The sequence below is a fragment of the Salmo salar genome, chromosome ssa10 (genome assembly GCF_905237065.1).
Source record: "Salmo salar chromosome ssa10, Ssal_v3.1, whole genome shotgun sequence".
Lineage (NCBI taxonomy): Eukaryota > Metazoa > Chordata > Actinopteri > Salmoniformes > Salmonidae > Salmo > Salmo salar.
This window is the reverse complement of record NC_059451.1, coordinates 96990497-97011482: the sequence shown is the minus strand read 5'-3', so window position 1 is coordinate 97011482 and position 20986 is coordinate 96990497. Positions and strand designations below refer to the sequence as shown.

Below are 20986 nucleotides of genomic sequence, written 5' to 3'. Positions count from 1 at the left end.
CTGGCACTTGCTGGACTTTCTTGGGCGCCCTGAAGCCTTCTTCACAACAATTGAACTGCTGTCTTTGAAGTTCTTGATGATCAGATAAATGGTTTATTTAGGTGCAATCTTACTGGCAGCAATATCCTTGCCTGTGAAGCCCTTTTTGTGCAAAGCAATGATGACGGCACATTTCCTTGTAGGTAACCATGTTTGACAGAGGAAGAACAATGATTCCAAGCACCACCCTCCTTTTGAAGCTTCCAGTCTGTTATTAAAACTCAGTCAGCATGACAGAGTGATCTCCAGCCTTGTCCTCGTCAACAATCACACCTGTGTTAACGAGAGAACCACTGACATGTCAGCTGGTCCTTTTGTGGCAGGGCTGAAATGCAGTGGAAATGTTTTTTGGGGATTCAGTTAATTTGCATGGCAAAGAGGGTCTTTGCAATTAATTGCAATTCATCTGATCACTCTTCATAACATTCTGGAGTATATGCAAATTGTAATCATACAAGCTGAGGCAGCAGACTTTGTGCAAATTCATATTTGTGTCATTCTCAAAACTTTTGGCCACGACTGTACATGTTTTTACGTTTGGGGGGGTCCTGGGAATCTAACTCACTATCCTGGCATTGCAAGCACCATGTTTTACCAATTGAGCTACAGAGGGCCACTTATCTTAAAATATATATATATTTTATAATAGGACTTCTTTTGAGAAATAAAATAAGAAATAACTTTAGAGATAATTGTATTTTTTATTATTAATTACATTGTCCCAGAACAATATGTACAAACATTTGAGTGGGACCTCCAGTAGTCTGGCCCAGGCCCAGTGGGACGTCCAGTAGTCTGCCCCAGGCCCAGTGAGACGTCCAGTAGTCTGGCCCAGGCCCAGTGAGACGTCCAGTAGTCTGGCCCAGGCCCAGTGACACATCCAATAGTCTGGCCCAGGCCCAGTGGGACCTCCAGTAGTCTGGCCCAGGCCCAGTGTGACCTCCAGTAGTCTGGCCCAGGCCCAGTGACCCGTCCAGTAGTCTGGCCCAGTGAGGCCTCGAGTAGCCTGGCCCAGGCACAGTGGGACCTCCAGTAGTCTGGCCCAAGCCCAGTGAAACCTCCAGTAGTCTGTCCCAGGCCCAGTGAGCTATAGTCAAGGCAGCAGTAAGGATAATACAGACCTGCCAGGGACGGAAAGAAAACCCTCTCCACTGGCTCAGTTAGTTTAGAGCAACAAACCATTGCTCAGACAAACCTACAGCAGAATAGTGGAAATCAGGCAGGGTTGGGGTTTCCACCTTCATTCCAGCCAATTCAGGCATTGAAATGCATACCTATGGAGAAATGTCATGGCTGCTTTAAAAGTTGACAGGAATTGAACTGGAATGACTATAACCCCAATCCTGGTAAAATACCCTTATCTCATCACAGTTTGAGAGGAAATTGTAAAAATGTGTAATATCCTCATGTAAAATATTATGGTATTTTGATTGTGGGTTCCTTTCCAAAATGTTGCCCATACGGTCACAAAAGTTAGCCCTTAAATTTAGCATGTTAGTAAAACATGAAAATCAGAGCAAAATGTAAATTGGGACAAATCTTACTTTTATTTCACTTAGTTATAATTTTCTGTTCCCTTTTTGAAGCACTTGTCCTAAGTGTCAAGTAAATGAGGGAAGAAAAAAGGTACAGTACATGCTCAAATCCAATCAACTCCTGGACACTTCAAGTACATCTGAAAGGATCAGATAGGTACAGTATACACAATTCGGTAATAGCTCCATCTTGCCCTCTGATATACCTATCCAATCCTTTCAGGTTTACATAAGTGCCAAGAGGATAATATTCAGGGATTGATTTGAATTTTTTATCGTAAAGTACCAAGGTGCAGGACAAGACAAGCTTAGCCAAAGGCAGGTCCACACACACCCGTTCTACTGAACACACACAGTATGGACACGTCAATTACAAAAAAGGCAAAGATAGGGTGACCGTGTCAAGCACTTTTCTACATAGAACATTTTAGAAGAGATTAAGAGGAATCTGAAAATAAATTGAGAAGGCCAACTGTTCAGGCACAGTGGACAGCAGTATTCATTAGCAGGAAGGAAGCCAACCACCTCCTCCAATGAGAAACAGTGTTAAGGATGACATGAATTGCATACAGTATGACTAAGGCCAGTTTCTCCCACCCACGCCACCTGACTAAGAAAAACTTTGGGCCTTTGTTCATTTTTTTTATAGTCAGATCATGTAGTCATCAAAAACATCCTGGCCCTGACTACGGACTGTTAGCTATTTAACCATGCACACACTCCCCACGACAAGAATAGTGATATTTGTAAGTAACGAAACAAAATCAGTTTGTTTTTGCAAATGTTATTCAAATTGGAACATTTTCTTTTGAATCAGACAATCTTTCAAAGGAAATGTGAACAACTAGTTGAGTTCATAATGAAGTGTGAATAACTACAAACAACATTAAGCTGCAAGACAGGCATTGTCTGCTTTGTCTTATGATATAGCTTATGATACCAATATACACCAGGACTAGCCAATTGACTCAGAAATAACTGTAAAATAACAGAAAAGAATGGTGAAGGTGCAGAATTCACTCAGCTTCAAAACTTATTCAACTCCTGTCCCCCAGGGCTGCAGGTTTTCATTCCTCCTTGGCAAATTACTTTTCAATTGATTAATTAAAGTCTCACCTAGTTTCCTATGTCTTAGTCAATAGCTGAAGTAAAAGTAGAATTAAAACCAGTAGACACTTTGGGCCTAGTCTGAACTTGAGAAAATGCACACATAACAGAAACTTTATCAACAACCATGTTTTTTGGGAAGTCTGAGTTGTGTGCCCTTATCTCGAATATTCTGCCAAGAGACACCAGAGGAGCGTTGACTCAATCTGAAAACACCACTCAGGAGGACAGCCACTATGTGTAGCCACATACAGATGTAGGATCTTAACTTGATCACCCTGTTGTTGCAGGACATTTCAAGGCACAGCAGGAAATGCAAACATGCAGAGTATTCGTGGTTTAAAAAGGCTTCTAAAGTTTGATATTTCCACTTTAAAATTTCAGGCTTGATTTGCCCCAACTAAAAATGTATCAACCCCTATAAAAATGGTATTTAGTTATAATCCACACAATAATTCAAATTTCCTGTTGCTACAAGTCTATTTTCCTGCTGTGAGAAACTGGTCAACTTAAGAGCCTAACTGTACCGTTTGGCCAACCAGCACTCCATCGGACCCACATCCCATAGCACAGAGACATTCACAAAAACAACAAACTTCCTCCAGAAGCATTCACAGTATACATTTGTGAATACCCAGTAGGCAGCTAATTGAACTGGAAGGGCGTACATAGCGAATCCAAAATCTATATTTACACCAAATCTAAAATCAGAAATAACTTTCCTACTCTACAAAATTGCATACATGTATTTTTCTGCGCTGGGGCATTATTTTCTTCTTCTAATATTTCAATGACAGCATTAGACTTTGACACCACAAAATTAGGACTCATGCCACAGATAAACACCCCTCTCCCATACAAAAGACACCATTTAAAAAAAAAAGTCAGCACTGCTTCTTCTCAGACATTTTGCCTGTAGAAATAGCTCATTCACATTATTCCTCAACCTCTCTTGATGGAAAAGCTATCTGACAGAGCTGTCTGTTTAAGACAGAATCTCTGTGGTAACCTCTCCAAGAGTAGGACCATGCTAGACCATGAAAACAAAGTGTATGGACATGGTCTGGCCTTGTGTGAAGCGTGAAACAAATCCAATTCAAAAACAGATGCTTGTCAGTCGGTGGTAATCGAAGTGCAAGATCACATTGGGTCCACTAAGTTATTTCCACATCTTTCAACGAAAAGGCTCTTCCATTATTTTGTGAGATGGTGAATTACTATGAACAGAACGTAACAACTTTATAATCCCCAAAAACAATGAAGAAAATAGCCAATCTGGAGGCAGTATTTCTCAAAGTCCTTGAGTCCTCTAACAACCTGTGACAATTTGATAACAGAAATGATCAAATTAGTGTGAAAATGGCTGAGTCTCCAGGGCGTGTGGATGAATGCGGGGTCCTCATGGAGTCTCTGGGTCATTTGTTCTATCTGTTTCTGCCTCCTGTGTCTTCCCTCCATCCTCTACTTTCCTATGTTTCCTGGCATGTTTGTATTTGTCCACGTAGGCTTTGACCAGGTTGGCCACTTTTACTGGGTTGATCGCCCGCTCTTACTATGGCAGACCTGGAAATGCAATGGAAAACAAAATCACATGCATGTTAGTGAAGCAATGTACAAGCACAGTCAAATTACTTTATTTAAATCCACAATGAAACACAATGGCTGTCATTCTGCAAGAATTAGTGCAAGACTCAGTCGACTCTTGCAAATCTAAACTCTCATATTGCACATGTTAGGGCAAGCCCTTATATCAGGGATGGGCAACGTTTATGGGGTTGGGGGCCACAATCTGAACTCATGAAGGGCTGCAGTTGCTCGCGTGTCTGCTTACCCACATCAGTACCCACATCCATAGCCCCCCCATTGTGAGCAAAATATTTGACATTTTATTGGCCCCCCATCTTAACAGCAGAGAAACATTTGATACGTTTTAGAGTTAATTTCCTGCAATTCAACACATTTTGCCACAGGGTGGAGAGAAATGTTTGCAGTTTTGAATATGATAACTATGTGAGACTGACTAACAAAATCACAAGGCTGGAGGCCCCCTCGGCTGGTAATTTGATCATGATAACAAGTTTAGATAGCTGGCCACTAAACTAACTTTGTAATCTAAAAAATGTTAGCTAACATGAGCTAATTGACTAACCATCAGTGACTGACATAAGAGAAAAACTGCTGATGCACAACCAATTGGTCCGAGAGGCCTTCAAAAGGGGGGCTGCATGGCCGCCAGTTGCCCACCCCTGCCTCACATCAACCAATGAAAGACACTTGATCCAAAGATTCTCTCCCATGATTAACATCTTTGGTTACATTATTATGTGCATGTTCTCCAATTTCCATAAAAACAAATTTAAATGTATCATTGCAAACCACATGACTTATTTTTAGCCAATGATCAGGTGTACCTTCTGGACAGCCTTGCGTACGATATCCTTGTATTCATCCTTAGTGATGTCTCTCTTCTGGTAGAACGGCTTGATAGCCAGCTTCACCTCCTCTATGGCTCTCTCCTGCATGTGGAGCTTCTTTATGTACTGTGGACAGAAACCAGGGATTGGTCAACACACACACACAACTATACAAGGGGCCCAGAGCCATGTATTTACAAATTTGGCTCTGAAGGGGACTGGTAATTCACTTGCAACAAGTATTTGTATTTATTATGGATCCTCATTAGCTGTTGCCAATGCAGCAGCTACTCTTCCTGGGGTCCAGCAAAATTAAGGCATTTATATTCTTACAATACATTCTCACAACACATCAAATGTGTTCCCTCAGGCCCCTATTCTACTACCACATAACTACAAAATCCATGTGAACGTGTGTGTGTATTTTGCGTATGTTATTGTGTGTTTGCATGCATGTGTCTGTGCCTATGTTTGTGTTGATTCACAGCCCCATAGTGTATTTTTATCTGTTTTTAAATAAAATTGTACTGCTTGCATGAGTTACTTGATGTGGAATAGAGTTTAGTCATGGCTCTACAGTGCCTTGCAAAAGTATTAACCCCCCTTGGAGTTTTTCCTATTTTGTTGCATTACAGCCTGTAATTTAAATAGATTTTTATTTGGATTTCATGTAATGGATATGCACAAAATAGTCCAAATTACAAAAAAAGTAAAAGTGGTTTGTGCATACAGTATGTATTCACCCCCTTTGCTATGAAGCCCCTAAATAAGATCTGGTGCAACCAATTACCTTCAGAAGTCACATAATTAGTTAAATAAATTAGTTGAAGTCCACCTGTGTGCAATCTAAGTGTCACATGATCTCAGTATATATACGCCTGTTCTGAAAGGCCCCAGAGTCTGCAACACCACAAAGCAAGGGGCACCACCAAGCAATGAAGACCAAGGAGATCTCCAAACAGGTCAGGGACAAAGTTGTGGAGAAGTACAGATCAAGGTTGGGTTATAAAAAAAATATCTGAAACTTTGAACATCCCATAGAGCACCATTAAATCCATGATTAAAACATGGAAAGACTATGGCACCACAACAAACCTGCCAAGAGAGGGCAGCCCACCAAAACTCATGGACAAGGCAAGGAGGGCATTAATCAGAGAGGCAACAAAGAGACCAAAGATAACCCTGAAGGAGCTGCAAAACTCCAATCTCCGCTGTGGAGCATCTGTCCATAGGACCACTTAAGCCGTACACTCCACAGAGCTGGGCTTTACGGAAGAGTGGCCAGAAAAAAAAGCCATTGCTTAAAGAAAGAAATAAGCAAACACGCTGGATGTTTGCCAAAAGGCATGTGGGAGACACCCCAAACATATGGAAGAAGGTATTCTGATCAAATTAGACTAAAACTTAGCTTATTGGCCATCAAGGAAAACTATATGTCTAGCGCAAACCCAACACCTCTCATCACCCAGAGAACACAATCCCCACAGTGAAGCATGGTGGTGGCAGCATCATGCTGTGGGGATGTTTTTCATCGGCAGGGACTGGGAAACTGGTCAGAATTGAAGGAATGATGGATGGCGCTAAATACAGGGTAATTCTTGAGAGAAACCTTTTTCACGGAGGTTGTGGTGGCTAATTTCTGCATTACCAAATGAAGAGAGTTAAACTTCACACACCAGTCAGAGTTATACTTAAAACTACATCTTTAATAATTAAGATGCTTTTGCAAAAGCACTTGACTTTCAATGATGCTCTATCTCTAATGAACCATTGAAAAGTGACAACACAAAAGTACAAAGATCTTTTATAGCCAAGATACACCCCTCTCAACGTACATGACGAACCACAGATGCATAGAATGGGTCACAAGGTTAAGTTTTGTATGAAAGATAACTATAGAACATAGCAGACTGCAACTGCTGTATCAACAGTGTTCATTGTATAGACCAGTGTCTGGTCCTCCTACTCCAAACTGGAACCGTCTCTCCCTGGTACGGTATAGAACAGAAATATTAACTCATGTTCTCTGGAATGCTCTTTAGGCGTTATTATCAAAAGACATCGTAAATCTCCTCTGTCAGTGCTATGTCATAGAGGCCCATCCTCAGTAAAACACACACACATATGTAGACAATGTTCCATTCTGTCCTCTTCCCTTTCTAATATTCTGCATAGCACCAAAGTCCAAAGGGATACATTCTAATGACAAGTATCTCACATAAGCATACTATACAAATAAAACATCTTAATTATCTATGTTACCCAACTAATTCTGATTCATCCACCACAAGGTTCACCTTCCAGCAGGACAATGACCCTAAGCATACTGCTAAAGCAACACTCGAGTGGTTTAAGGGGAAACATATTGGAATGGCTTAGTCAAAGCCCAGACTTCAATCCAATTGAGAATCTGTGGTATGACTTAAAGATTGCTGTACACCAGCGGAACCCACCCAAAAAGTGGCTCTACAAAGTATTGACTTTGGGGGGTGAATAGTTATGCACGCTCAAGTTTAGTTTTTTGTCTTATTTCTTGTTTGTTTCAAAGTAAAACATATTTTGCATCTTCAAAGTGGTAGGCATGTTGTGTAAATCAAACGATACAAACCCCCCAAAAATCAATTTTAATTTCAGGTTGTAAATACTTTCACAAGACACTGTATGTAGTAATGTGAGATTGCCATAATCTGTTGTGGACTATGATGAGACCTCTGGTGGCATATGTCTTGTGGGGTATGCATGGGTGTCTGAACTGTGTGCCAGTAGTTCAAAACAGACAGATCGGTGCATTCAACATGTCAATACCTCTCACAAATACAAGTAGTGATGAAGTTAATCTCTCCTACACTTTGAGCCAGGAGAGATTGACATGCATATTATTAATGTTAGCTCTCTGTGTACATCTAAGGCCAGCCATGCTGCCCAGTTGTGATCCAATTGCAAGTCCCTCTTTGTGGCACTTGACCACACAACTGCACAGTAGTCTAGGTGCTACAAAACTAGGGTCTGTAGTAGAGGTCGACCGATTATGATTTTTCAACACCGATAGCGATTATTGGAGGACCAAAAAAACGATACCAATTAATCGGACAATTTTTATATATTTGTAATAATGACAATTACAACAATACTGAATGAACAATGAACACTTATTTTAACTTAATAATACATCAATAAAATCAATTTAGTCTCAAATAAATAATGAAACATGTTCAATTTGTTTTAAATAATGCAAAAACAAAGTGTTGGAGAAGAAAGTAAAAGTGCAATATGTGCCATGTAAAAAGCTAATGTTTAAGTTCCTTGCTCAGAACATGAGACCATATGAAAGCTGGTGGTTCCTTTTAACATGAGTCTTCAATATTCCCAGGTAAGAAGTTTTAGGTTGTAGTTATTATGGGACTATTTCTCTCTATACCTTTGACTATTGGATGTTCTAATAGGTACTTTTGTATTGCCAGCCTAATCTCGGGAGTTGATAGGCTTGAAGTCATAAACAGCGCAATGCTCGAAGCATTGCGAAGAGCTGCTGGCAAACGCAGTAAAGTGCTGTTTGAATGAATGCTTACGAGCCTGCTGCTGCCTACCACCGCTCAGTAAGACTGCTCTATCAAATCATAGACTTAATTATAATAACACACAGAAATACAAGCCTTAGGTGATTAATATGGTCAAATCCTGAAACTATCATTTCGAAAACAAAACGTTTATTCTTTCAGTGAAATACGGAACCGTTCCGTATTTTATGGATGTCACCCGTTAGATAAGTCTAAATATTGCTGTTACATTGCAACCTTCAATGTTATGTCATAATTACGTCAAATTCAGGCAAATTAGTTCGCAACGAGCCAGGCGACCCAAACTGTTGCATATACCCTGACTCTGCGTGCAATGAACGCAAGAGAAGTGACACAATTTCCCTAGTTTAATATTGCCTGCTAACATGAATTTCTTTGAACTAAATATGCAGGTTTAAAAAAAATATACTTCTGTGTATTGATTTTAAGAAAGGCATTGATGTTTATGGTTAGGTACAGTCGTGCAACGATTGTGCTTTTTTCGCAAATGCGCTTTTGTTAAATCATCCCGTTTGGCGAAGTTGGCTGTCTTTGTTAGGGAGAAATGGTCTTCACACAGTTCGCAAAGAGCCAGGCGGCCCAAACTGCTGCATATACCCTGACTCTGCTTGCACAGAACGCAAGAGAAGTGACACAATTTCCCTAGTTAAAAGAAATTCATGTTAGCAGGCAATATTAACTAAATATGCAGGTTTAAAAATATATACTTGTGTATTTATTTTAAGAAAGGTGTTGATGTTTATGGTTAGGTATACATTGGTGCAACGACAGTGCTTTTTTCATGAATGTGCTTGTTAAATCACCCGTTTGGCGAAGTAGGCTGTGATTCAATGATAAATTAACAGGCACCGCATCGATTATATGCAACGCAGGACAAGCTAGATAAACTAGTAATATCAACCATGTGTAGTTAACTAGTGATTATGTTAAGATTGATTGTTTTTTATAAGATACGTTTAATGCTAGCTAGCAACTTACCGTGGCTCCTTGCTGCACTCGCATAACAGGTAGTCAGCCTGCCACGCAGTCTCCTCGTGGAGTGCAATGTAATCGGCTATGATCGGTGTCCAAAAATGCCGATTGTTATGAAAACTAGAAATCGGACGTAATTAATCGGCCATTCCAATTAATCGGTCAACCTCTAGTCTGTGGAACCTGCCTTGTTGATAGTGCTGTTAAGGCAGAACAGCGTTGTCTTATGGACAGACCTCTCCCCATCTTAGCTACTGTTGTATCAATATTTTTTGACCATGACAGTTTACAATAGAGGGTTATTCCAAGCAGTTTAGTCACCTCAACTTGCTCAATTTCCACATTATTCATTACATGATTTAGTTGAGGTTTAGTGAATGATTTGTTCCAAATACAATGCTTTTCGTTTTTGAAATATTTAACTTATTCCTTGCCACCCATTCTGAAATTAACTGCAGCTCAGTGCAGTGTTGCAGTCATTTCAGTCGCTGTAGTAGCTGACGTGTATAGTGTTGAGTCATCCGCATACATAGACACACTGGCTTTACTCAAAGCTAGTGGCATGTTGTTAGTAAAGATTGAAAAAGTAAGGGACCTAGACAACTACTACTGATATCACCCAAATGTGCATCGATCCATTTGAAGACCATAATTTTCCTTCCTCCTCTCAGACTCACCTTATTGTTCCTAGAAACATCATCCTCTCCCAGGTCTTCGTTGGGTTCCCCCTGCCCAGGTTTAGACAGCGTGGTGGTTAGGCTGCTGGAGGTGGGACTAGGTAGCGTTATGGACACACTGCCCCTCTTGGTGCTCTGGACCTTGGGGTCAGTGAGTGACGTAGCCCCCAAGGGAGCCTCCTATAGGTGGGAAGATTTAGATGAGGCAATCTTCACATGTAAGCCTTTTGATTATTGGACAAATCCCAATTTGAGATGTGTGGGCAAGTTTAACATTAACTTAAACTGTGTATTTATGTTGAGGGAGAATTATAAAAAATAAATTAAGCAACATAAGTTGATGTGTTGCTAAATTACAGCACAATAACATTTTAATTTAAATTTAATGTCATGTTCATATTCACAACAGAAATATGACCTAACCAGAACAATAAACTAGGGCATAAATCTCAAACATCTCTTGCCTCATCATGCCCTAGCAGAAAATATGTTATTGTGTTAAGGTATTATCAGCACATAGCCTTTATGACGTGTAACTTTGCTCCAGTTTTGATTTCCCTTGTAAGGTTTCTACTTTCATTTCACCATAAAACCCTCCTCTATCAGTTCAAGTTTCAGTCACATGATCTCTCTTGGGCCCTATTTGATCTGCACTAGCTTTCCGCTGACACACCACAACTACACTCCGGGTCAAAACGGACAGTGTCACCTTGTGGCCTTTTAGGAGAGGTGCATGTTGATTACAGGAATAGTTTGTACTGAAGGTTTTGGAGCACTAAATCACAGATATCTGTAAAGATCAACAGAACATCTACTTGATATTGACATGACCGGCCGCCAGTATGATGCCGTGATTAGGTGCCATTTCATAGTGAACTGCCAGTTTACTGATTGATCATAACTACACATTAACAGGAAAGAAAGGCAGCATAGAGCGGTAGAGGCCTGAAGCTAAGCACTGACCTCACACCACACAGAACAAATCAGCTATCTCGGTAAGTTGGCAAGGTCAACCTAATGAGCCGTACCTGACTGGATGCCTGGGCGGAAGAGGCAGGTCTGCGAGCTCCCTCCTGTTTCAGCTTCAGTTTGTAGAGGGCCAACTCTGAGACGAAGGAAAAAACAACACATCTTAACTAGCTGTTCCTAATTCAAGAGCTATGACCCTCTCTGTGTTAAGTGAATTAGAGGTTGTTTCTGAACCAGAGTCAAAGAGTCGACTACAAATTGTTGATTGATGTAATTCAACACGTAAGGGCTCTAATTGTGCCAATCTAGGTTATGGTATGCTTCAATTTTTTAAAAGGGTACAATAATACTCACTAGTGCCAGTCTTCTCTGGCTGTGGCCCCTCTGGCTCCTGCAGGTTCCAGGTGACCCTCTTCACCGAGGGTTTGGCCTTGGCACCTGCCATGACTGGCACCGGTTCTCCCTCAGTCTTCCCCTCCTCCCCCTCTCCTTCCTTCTCCTGTTTGACCCCAGCCTCCCCACTCTCTCCTCCTGGCTCAGTCTTCACATAGTCCAGGCTGTCCAGCATCATGTCCACATCCATGTCATCATCTGAAGGCTCCTCTACCTCGTGCTTCTCTGGGTTCACTGAGATGGGTTGGACTAGTGGAGGAGTCTCTGTGAGGGCCTCTGGTACTGGAGGAATCAGGGATGGGGTCCCCTGCTGGCTGGCTATACTCTCAGCAGCCTGAGGAGGAGCAGGGACAAGGTGTGTGCTGAGTGTTGAGAAGCTTGGGCTAGATTGGCCAGTTTGGATGTTGGAGGTTAGATGTTGAGGCGGCTCAGGCCAGATGGGCTCAGTCTTGACGGTTTCCTGTAACGCCTGATCTTTCTGATCTGCTATGTCTGATGTGGAGACGGTGCACGCCTCCTTTATGAGGGCGGAAGAGTGTTCTTTTTCGATCTCCTTGTGCTGTTGTAAGTCCTTGACTGTGCTGAACATTGACAGAGGTTTTTCTTTTTTGATTGGTTTACTATCCAGTGATTCTTCCAACATATCAAAGGCAGGTTTCTCTTTTTTTATCTCTTTGAGCAGCTTAGACTCCTTGAGTAGTTTTGTTGAGAGAGACGCGAGTCTCTCTGTTTTAATGTCATTGCTGTCACTCTCCTTTTTCACCTCTGAGACAGAGAGGACAGAGAGAGATTTGAGTCCTGAGGAAAGCATCTGCTGTTTGATCTCTCGCTCTTTTCTCTCACTCTCCTCTTTCAGAGGGACACGGGGGAGAACTTTTACCTTTTTCTTCTCTTTCTGTTCTTCTAGCTTACTGAAGGTGGTGGTTGAGGAAGACCTTGGTGGTCTCTGTGACCCCTCTTCTTTCCTCCTTTCTCTGGACCGCGACCTGGACTTCGGCCTCTTCCTATCTTTCGACCGCACCTCAACCCTGTCCTTTGATTTGGAGGATGATGGTTGTGATCGTAAGTGGTCTTTCCTCCTCTCCCTGGACCTGGAACGCGAGCGAGAATGCGAGCAATCACGCTTCTTGTCCTTTGACGGGCGACCCTTCTCTCCTTCACTCCCTCTGCCCTCGTTTCTCTCCCTGCTCCCTCTCTTCTGCTTTTTCCTCTTGGACCGCTCTCTGCTGCTGGAGCCTGACCATGACCTTAATCAAAATGTTAGAAATAGTTATAATTGGAAATATACGAGAATACATATATTATTAAAACACCACCAAATCACTGCATACAGAATTTACATCATCAAACAATGACATTAGTACCTGGAGCGCCTCCTGTCTTTGGAGGGAGAACGTGGCCGTCTCTTCTTCCTGCGAGACCTCTCAGAGATATCAGAGGTAGAGCTGTCTGACGGGGAACGAGTCCTTCTCCTCTCCCTCGATCCCGAACGCCTAGAACTCCTCTCTCCCCCCTTGTCTCCTCTCCTACCCCCCTCATAACGTCTCTTCCTCCCTGCCTGGTCCGGGGCCTTGTCTCTCCTCCTCCTGCCTGCCTCCGGGCTGTTTGAGGCAGACCGCCGCTCCGTGGAAGACCCCCTGCCTTTGGATGTTTTGCTCCCCTGGCCTGAGGGCCTGGAGTGTGATTTAGACCTGGATGGGGACCTGGGGGGGCAGTCCTGGGGCTCTGACTTTATCTCAGTCTTCACCATCCTGTTTCTGTGGTGGCTGGAGGCTAAGCTGGATGAGGAAGAAGTAGTCTGCTGGTTCTGGGGCTCTCTACTGTTGCCAGTCTGGCTGTGCTGCCCTTTCTCACCCCCTGGCTCGTTCCTCTCCCTCTTCAGATGGACCTGGCTCTGGGACAGAGGTGTGCTGATGCCAGTCATCACAGACCTGGGTGTGTTGTGAGGGCTGTGACCAGGCTTTGCAGTGTCAGAGTTCTCTGGCTCCCTCTTCACCTCCAGACCTTCTCCTGAGCCCTCATCCCTCTCCAGTGACACGGCTTTCACCTGGTGGCTGGCACCTTCCACTCACCTGCTGGCTGGCACCTTCCTTCACCTGCTGGCTGGCACCTTCCTTCACCTGCTGGCTGGCACCTTCCTTCACCTGCTGGCTGGCACCTTCCTTCACCTGCTGGCTGGCACCTTCCTTCACCTGCTGGCTGGCACCTTCCTTCACCTGCTGGCTGGCACCTTCCTTCACCTGCTGGCTGGCACCTTCCTTCACCTGCTGGCTGGCACCTTCCTTCACCTGCTGGCTGGCACCTTCCTTCACCTGCTGGCTGGCACTTTCCTTGTGCACCATGGTTGGTTTCCCCCCAGCATGGCTCTCTGCTTCGCTGTCTGAGCCAGTTGGGTGGAAGGGGTCGTATATATCCCCCTCTTCCTTCTCCTCTTTGACCGGTGTGTGTGAGGACGTCAGGGGATTCTGTTTGTTCCTGCGCTCCTCTCTTTTCCTCTTTGCCTCCTCTTCCTCCGCAGACGCTGGTTCTAGACAGTTGCCAGCGGCAACAATTGCAGAAGCATTGCTAAGCTTTCGGGCGTGCCAGACAGAGCTGGGGTTGATCCGGAAGCACACTGTGGATGATGCTGATGAAGAGGGGCGGGCAGGGTTAGATGGAGAATCAGAAGAGGAGAAACGAAGAGGAGAAGGAGCTGGAGAAGGCTGAGGAAGGGCCTGCTCTGTCCGGTCTCTGTCCCTCTGTCCTGCCCTGCTGCTGGTCCACACTTTGCTGCCTGCCCCTGTTCCCACCCAGGCTGTTCACACAGGCATCAGGGAAGCTATTACTACCACTACCATTAGCACTGCTACTACTACTACTACTACCACTACTACCCCCTCTGCTGGCGTTGCCATTCGTCAGGCCACCGCTCTCCCGTTTTATCCTTGGTATCCTGGGAAGCACCGATACTGGTGCTTCCCATACTGGTTTAGCAGCGGCCTTCTTAGCCTGGGGCTGTGGTGGCACCGTCTCCCTACCTCTGGAGTGAGAGTCTGGGGTAGGAGTGGAGGTGGCAGCCCTCTGGGTCCCATGGGGGGGTAGTACACCGGTGTCCTCCCAGAGGCTGTGTCCAGGACTAGGGCTGGGTCTACAGGGGGCAGGGACGTGGGGGTGTGGGTGACTCAGGATCGGAGGTGGATAAGTGGCCGGGCAGGGGGATGAAGGGGTGAGAGGGGACAGGCAGGGTCCTGCTACCAGGTCTCCGTTAATGGGGAGACAAAGGGAGCTGGCTGCTGTGGTAGGGGACATCCCTGAGTGGAGCTGGGCTACTGATTCACCAGAGCTGCTGCTCCTACTGCTGCCGGGCATGGATGACGACAAACCCACTACAACACAAACACAACACAATAACTGACTGACTCAACATGATGTTGCTGTGTAACACACAGAATCCAACAGACTTCAAAATCAATGGTTAACAAGCAATAAAACGTTCACTAGTTCTTAAATAGTCAGGTAATAGATACGGTACCAGCAAAATACTAAGAAAGAAAAAAAAAAGGACAAGAGATTGAACTAAAGAAAGTAAGAAACCCTAGCAGCCTGCTCACCTGGTTTGTTAGCCTTGAGGGATCCATCTCTGTTAATAACTACGTCTGAGCTGTCCATCAGAAGCATGCTCTGTCGTGATAGGATGCTGCCCAGCAGGTCAGGCACTGGGGCCACCTCTGCCACCTCCTCCAACTGGGGAAGGCTCGGACCCCAGCTACAACCCCATGGCAACCACAGGTCAGACATGTACCATATTGAAGGATGTGAGCTACATAACAAAATAACATTTTGGAGGAGATGAGAAGGGGTACCTAGAGAGGCCAGCAGTGATTGGTCGAGCCACAGGCTGGTGCGAGAGGAGTGCGGAGCGAGATAAGCCACGCCTCTTGGCCTCCAGCAGTGATGACGTGGCCGAGGCTTGCACCTCCTCACCATCATCATCCCTAGGGTGGGATCAACAGCCAATCAACATTCAGAACCATGTTGAGGTCCATTCCACAATTGTCTGTTATTTTCTATGAGTTCTTTTTTTTTCACTTCATGGTTTTGTTTGAAATTATTGTTGTCAGCATTAGATGGAGATCCCTATTCTCTAGATGAATAAAGTACTATGATATCTTATACTTGTGAGTTGTGCCTGAGACAGACCTGCTAGTGAAGGGGTCCAGATCGTAGGGGACTCCATAGACAGAGAGCGAAGCAGCTCCTATGTCAGCCCTCATACTGCCCAGAGTGGTTTCTGAAGGCCGGTACACAGAGGGAAGGGACGAGCCCCGTTTGGGCTTCCCTATCCCTAGGCTACGGGCTATACGACCACGTGACGTAGCTTCCTTTTTCACCACCTAGGAACACACAGTCAGATTAAACATAAGCACTGATTCTGTCATTTAGTTATAGTTACTATATTTGTCATGTTATAATTGTTTAATTTTAAGTCTCACCAGTTTCCTTCTGGACTTGGTCCTCCTCACTCGCCGTTTCCTCCTCTTCACCCCGGTGCCTGCAGCTTTGCCCTTACCACCCGTGGCAGACGATGACCTCTTACTCTGGCCTTTCCTGCGCTTTACTGTGGGCAAAGGCATCTCTTTTAAAAACCCAGGTAGGGTTTGCGTAAGTGTGTGTGTGTGTGTGTGTGTGTTTTTTTTTCACCTGTCCTGCGTCGTCGACTGGATGGAACGCGGGGTGTGAGGTTCCGTATGTACACAGCTGTGTTGAGTCCAGCCACCACTGCGTTGATAGTCTCATCCAGCCAGGTGGTCTGTGGCATCAGAAAGCTGGGGGAGATCTGAGACCAGAGGTACACTGCATCACTCTACTACTCTCTACTGTCTATTTGGACATGCTTTACTTGACATGACCTTCACAGCCATCTAATGAGGCAGGCTGCAGCATCACTCAGCCTGCAGCATCACCACCTCTCTCTGGCTCTCTATTCTAGACCCGCAGGTCAAATGTTACTTGGTGCAAGTAGCGCATTCAAACAAGACAAAATAACATTTGATTAATGATGACACTGTTATGTAATACCATTCTACACAGAAATACCCATCATACATGTTTCAACCCAGGAGAGAAAACATGGGTAACATCATTTTTCATAAGTACATTATCATGCTGCTCACTAAATAATCTTTGATTACAGAATTCATATCAATACTACTCAGTCAATGCTACAGGGTAAGGGCTGTTGACGCTAGTGGCGAGGAGCGGAGTGTAGTGAGGCAGAACAGAGAAGCCAGTAGGAAGCAACACGCCTCATGCCAAACCTGTGCAATGCGTGCCTGGGTGATGCGGTGGTGGTTGACACTGGCGCGGACCCTCTCACTCTGCTGGGTGCGGGCAATGGCCCGGGTGGGGCCTGCCGCAGGGGAGGTGGGAGTGGCTGGTTGTGGGACGGGCGCTGCTCAGACTCTCCGTGTTGCTCTGCTCTTCCACTGAACCCCCTGAGGAGCAATAACATTGATGAACTCTGGGATCTTGGTAAAAGGACTTTTTTTATATTGCTTTATACAAAGAGTATTGTCAACGTATTCCTCAGACGAAGATGTAATGAGTCAGTACTGAGTATGATTACTTGAACGGCGGTTGTTGGCTTGACACTCTGGGCAGAACCATTCCTCCACAGGGACAGCATCCAGCGGGGGGGTCAGGCACTCCATGTGGTACCTTCCATGGAGCACAGACATGGAGTGGTAGGAATTAAGTATTAACATGGATATGATCAAGTCCCGTATTCATAAAGTGTTTCAAAGTACCTACCAGGTTAAGAATGAGATAACATGGATATGATCAGAAAATAAAAACCAGGGAAAATTCAAAGGGTTAATTGGAATGATCAGATAAAGATACATTTATTCCCGATTGTATGATTAATCAGGAACAATCCCAGAACGCTAGGTGGCGTGTGTTACTTGTCTCACCCAGCATCACAGCCGTCACAGAGCAGCAGGCGGTCTTCACGGTCACTCCCTCCACACACCTCGCAGCTGGTCTGTTCCAGCTCCAGGTCTATCACCTCCTCCTGGCCGTCCTTCACTGGTTTCTGCACTGTGATCTGCACTCAACCATCATGCACATAGAGCAATGAGAAGAAAGTGACTGTCTGCAGCTCCCATGCATGACCCATATTTGTATATACAATGTTTCAACCATAATGGTCTTTCAACCATAAATAAATCAAACACCCTTCATGAGGAATACACATGCCATATGTAGTAGCTACTTCTCTACGTCTCAGAACACCCCCCCCCCAACAATACATTCAGAAACACCATGCACAACATTAAATCAAGACCAAATAAGGAAAATAAAATATATTCACCAAGAGAAAGTCCGATTTTTTAACTCACCATTTTCTGCACTTTCCCACCATAACATTTTCTCAGGTAGATGTTATTGAAGACTATTCTGTCCACAGGACAGGAGTTTGCATTCTGAGGGAAGAAAAAACCACAAATGGAGGCACAACATTTGGACACACTAACATATAATTACTGTCCGTCTTAACAAAACCTCTGTTTATAGGACTGAAAGTGAAAGCTGAGGTGTGGCGCCTTTGGACAAAGGTTCCAGTGACGCTCATGAATCTGACGGGTGAGTGTCTTCTAGTTCTTCCGACAATATTATAATTTTGTGTCTGTACTAACACTTAAGTGAATAAAAAGCTTGAACTCCTTGACCTCTCATTTTGCACCCTCTAATGTCACCCACCCACCTTGGACCACTCAAGGATGCAGTCGAGGCAGAAGTAGTGTTCGCAGCTCTCTGGCGTGGCCACGGGCTGGCTGTGGAAGGAGTTTAGGCAGATGGGGCATTTCTCAATGTCCTCGTCTGAGCTCAGACCTGCCAAGTCAGCAGACGCTCCCCCCACCGCACCCTCCACCACATCGTCCTCTTCTCCATCTGAGGAACAAGTATGTCATATGATCAGAAGATATGAAACTCAAGTGGTAGATCTATACCTTGGATACTAAAAGCGTACCATGGACCATTACTGATTATTTTCCATGAGTACAGAATCCTACATTTCCATAGTCTCTCACCATCACTGTCATCCTCCTCTTCCTCCTCCTCCTCCTCGTCTTCCTCTCCATCGAGGTGGTCTTCCTCCTCCTCCTCACCACTGTCAGAAGGTCCCTCAGATTCCTCCCCACCTTCATCGCTGTCTTCATCTGTAAGTTGACAAATAAAAGTAGATGAGTAAGTATTTCCAATACCAGTAGTGATGAGGGCCAATCACTAAGGGCGTTTTCAAACATAGTTTTGAGCTGTAGTTCGAATCTGAATTTGATTATTTGTTACATAGTTTTTTGTTGGTCCCACATTGTCAAATGTCAAACAAACAAAACCACGTGTCCACGCAAGTAATTTGTTTATTGGACAAAAATGCTCACGTTAAATCCATCTACGATTATCATGAAGCGTCACTGTGTCCAAATCTTCATATGACTTTTACTTTGGTCTTCCAACAACATGCGGGAGGAAACAGCGCAATAGCCGCTCTAACTGTGACGTGAAAGGGCTATACAGTAGCCTGTATCCCCGGTACAGCCCCCGTCTCCCCTAATCTGCATCCGATGCGCTCATAAATGCGCTGCTATACTCAGAATGTTTAAAAGATATTAAGTTATGATGCAGCATGCATGTCATCAAATGCTTGCAGTCAAAAAAACAATAATAGTGCACAACTCTGGTTATTTTCCTGTGTTTGGTCCAGACTGGGTTCTCACCTGCAGCAAACCTCACCACAGTACGAATTGAATCGGACCCTTTTTGAGCAAACCACTGTTTGTGGTTTACTGCGCTCCCGAGTGCAGATAGTGTTCACACCAGTCCAAACAAACCGAACTAAGGGGGTAAATGCACAAGAGTTTGAAGAAAAAAAAACAGATTCACTCCTTAGGGTATTCATAAATTGTAGAAATATGATTCCATACCTGAGATTGCCCATACTGCAGGCCTTTTTTCTTTTCTGTGGGAGGCATTCCGGTTGATCAGCTCATCCTGGTTGTCTTCTTCATCCATGGCTGAACATCAGAGCTTCCTGCACCAATATCTAGCTAAATATCAAAGGCTATGCTTCAAATGAGACATATGAATTTTCAGTAGCTGGAAAACACATGAAATTAAAATGAGTGCCACAAATATTCACCTGGTCCATGCACAAACAACGATTTCCTGTGTAGTCAGTATTGACACATGCAACAAGAACGCATTTTCACACTGTTAATACGGATTTAGCTACAGCATGAGATAGCGGTATGTGAGGGAACTTTGTAAGTGAAATATAGCATGTCACAAGTGGAGAGCTAGTTAGCCATTGTGAGACGTGACTTAACTACGTTAACTAGTTAACGTTTGCAGACTTGAACATTTGCTTTAACGTTAGCTAACGTTACCTACTGTAGATAACTAAGACTACATAGTTTTCCAGGCATAAATTACAAGCACAATCCAGACGGACAAATGAAATACATTTATATCAAGTTATCTTCTTCGTAGACGTGTTAGCTACCTAGCTAGTAGTAGCTGTTAAGCTTAACTAGTAATTAAGTAGCTAGGTAGCTAACAACTGCTGTTGCTTCACTGCCTTCTGTTTCTTCAACAAAAACATTGAGCGACTTTGGTGTTACACTGTGAATGTATGCTCGCTAAAAGAGCTAGCTAAATAAACCGTTGTAAATAAGCTTTCGTTACCTACCTTATTGCAAAGAAAATGTGCAAGTTATGGAATATTCTTAGCTAGCTACCAGTACCTGCATTGTTATGGATAATAGTCTGCTAGATGCTAGCCTGCTACTGCTAGCATTAGCTTGAGTCTAAATATAACTTCACTTGCACGCTCGTTATGTTCGGTGCATGTGACATTCATATGTTGTCAGTTTAAAAGTTATCATTATCCAGGCGTACGTTAATGTATACTTCGAACGTGCAAAGCAAGGGTGTTTACACCTACCCTACGCGGTTGTGAATGACATGTTTGGAGTAACTGCTTAGTACACAATTTTTGTTGAGTGACACCGCAGGCTGGAATGACGGAAATGGCCAAACGTACGCTTCTCTTCTTCTTCTCTGTGACTTTTATGACGTACCACAACTACTTTTGTATTGTCGCCACCAAATGGACGGGGGTGGGGAAAAAATGCAAAAAATGTAATTTCAATTACACAGAAGGGGAAAAAATATGAATCCACAGGTATTACACAAAAAAAAGTAATAAAAAAATCCCTCTCCTTCAGTCATTCAAAAACTCCATAACTCCCTACACAGGC

The 20986-nt window shown here is 44.0% G+C and overlaps 1 pseudogene across 1 annotated transcript; it reads right to left on the bottom strand.

The window, feature by feature from the left end:
• Positions 1–1563: 1563 nt before the first annotated feature.
• Positions 1564–20760, bottom strand: LOC106561316 (PHD and RING finger domain-containing protein 1-like; annotated as a pseudogene). The gene is made up of 19 exons (XR_006757135.1): positions 19652–20760; positions 18758–18886; positions 18430–18617; positions 18065–18148; positions 17636–17769; positions 17290–17381; positions 16982–17158; positions 16365–16500; positions 16157–16281; positions 15864–16057; positions 15527–15658; positions 15275–15429; positions 13726–15049; positions 13049–13694; positions 11646–12931; positions 11351–11427; positions 10323–10502; positions 5093–5221; positions 1564–4244 (listed from the first exon to the last, which is right to left on the bottom strand). The product of XR_006757135.1 is annotated as a PHD and RING finger domain-containing protein 1-like (transcript).
• Between the last annotated feature and the right edge of the window lie 226 nt (positions 20761–20986).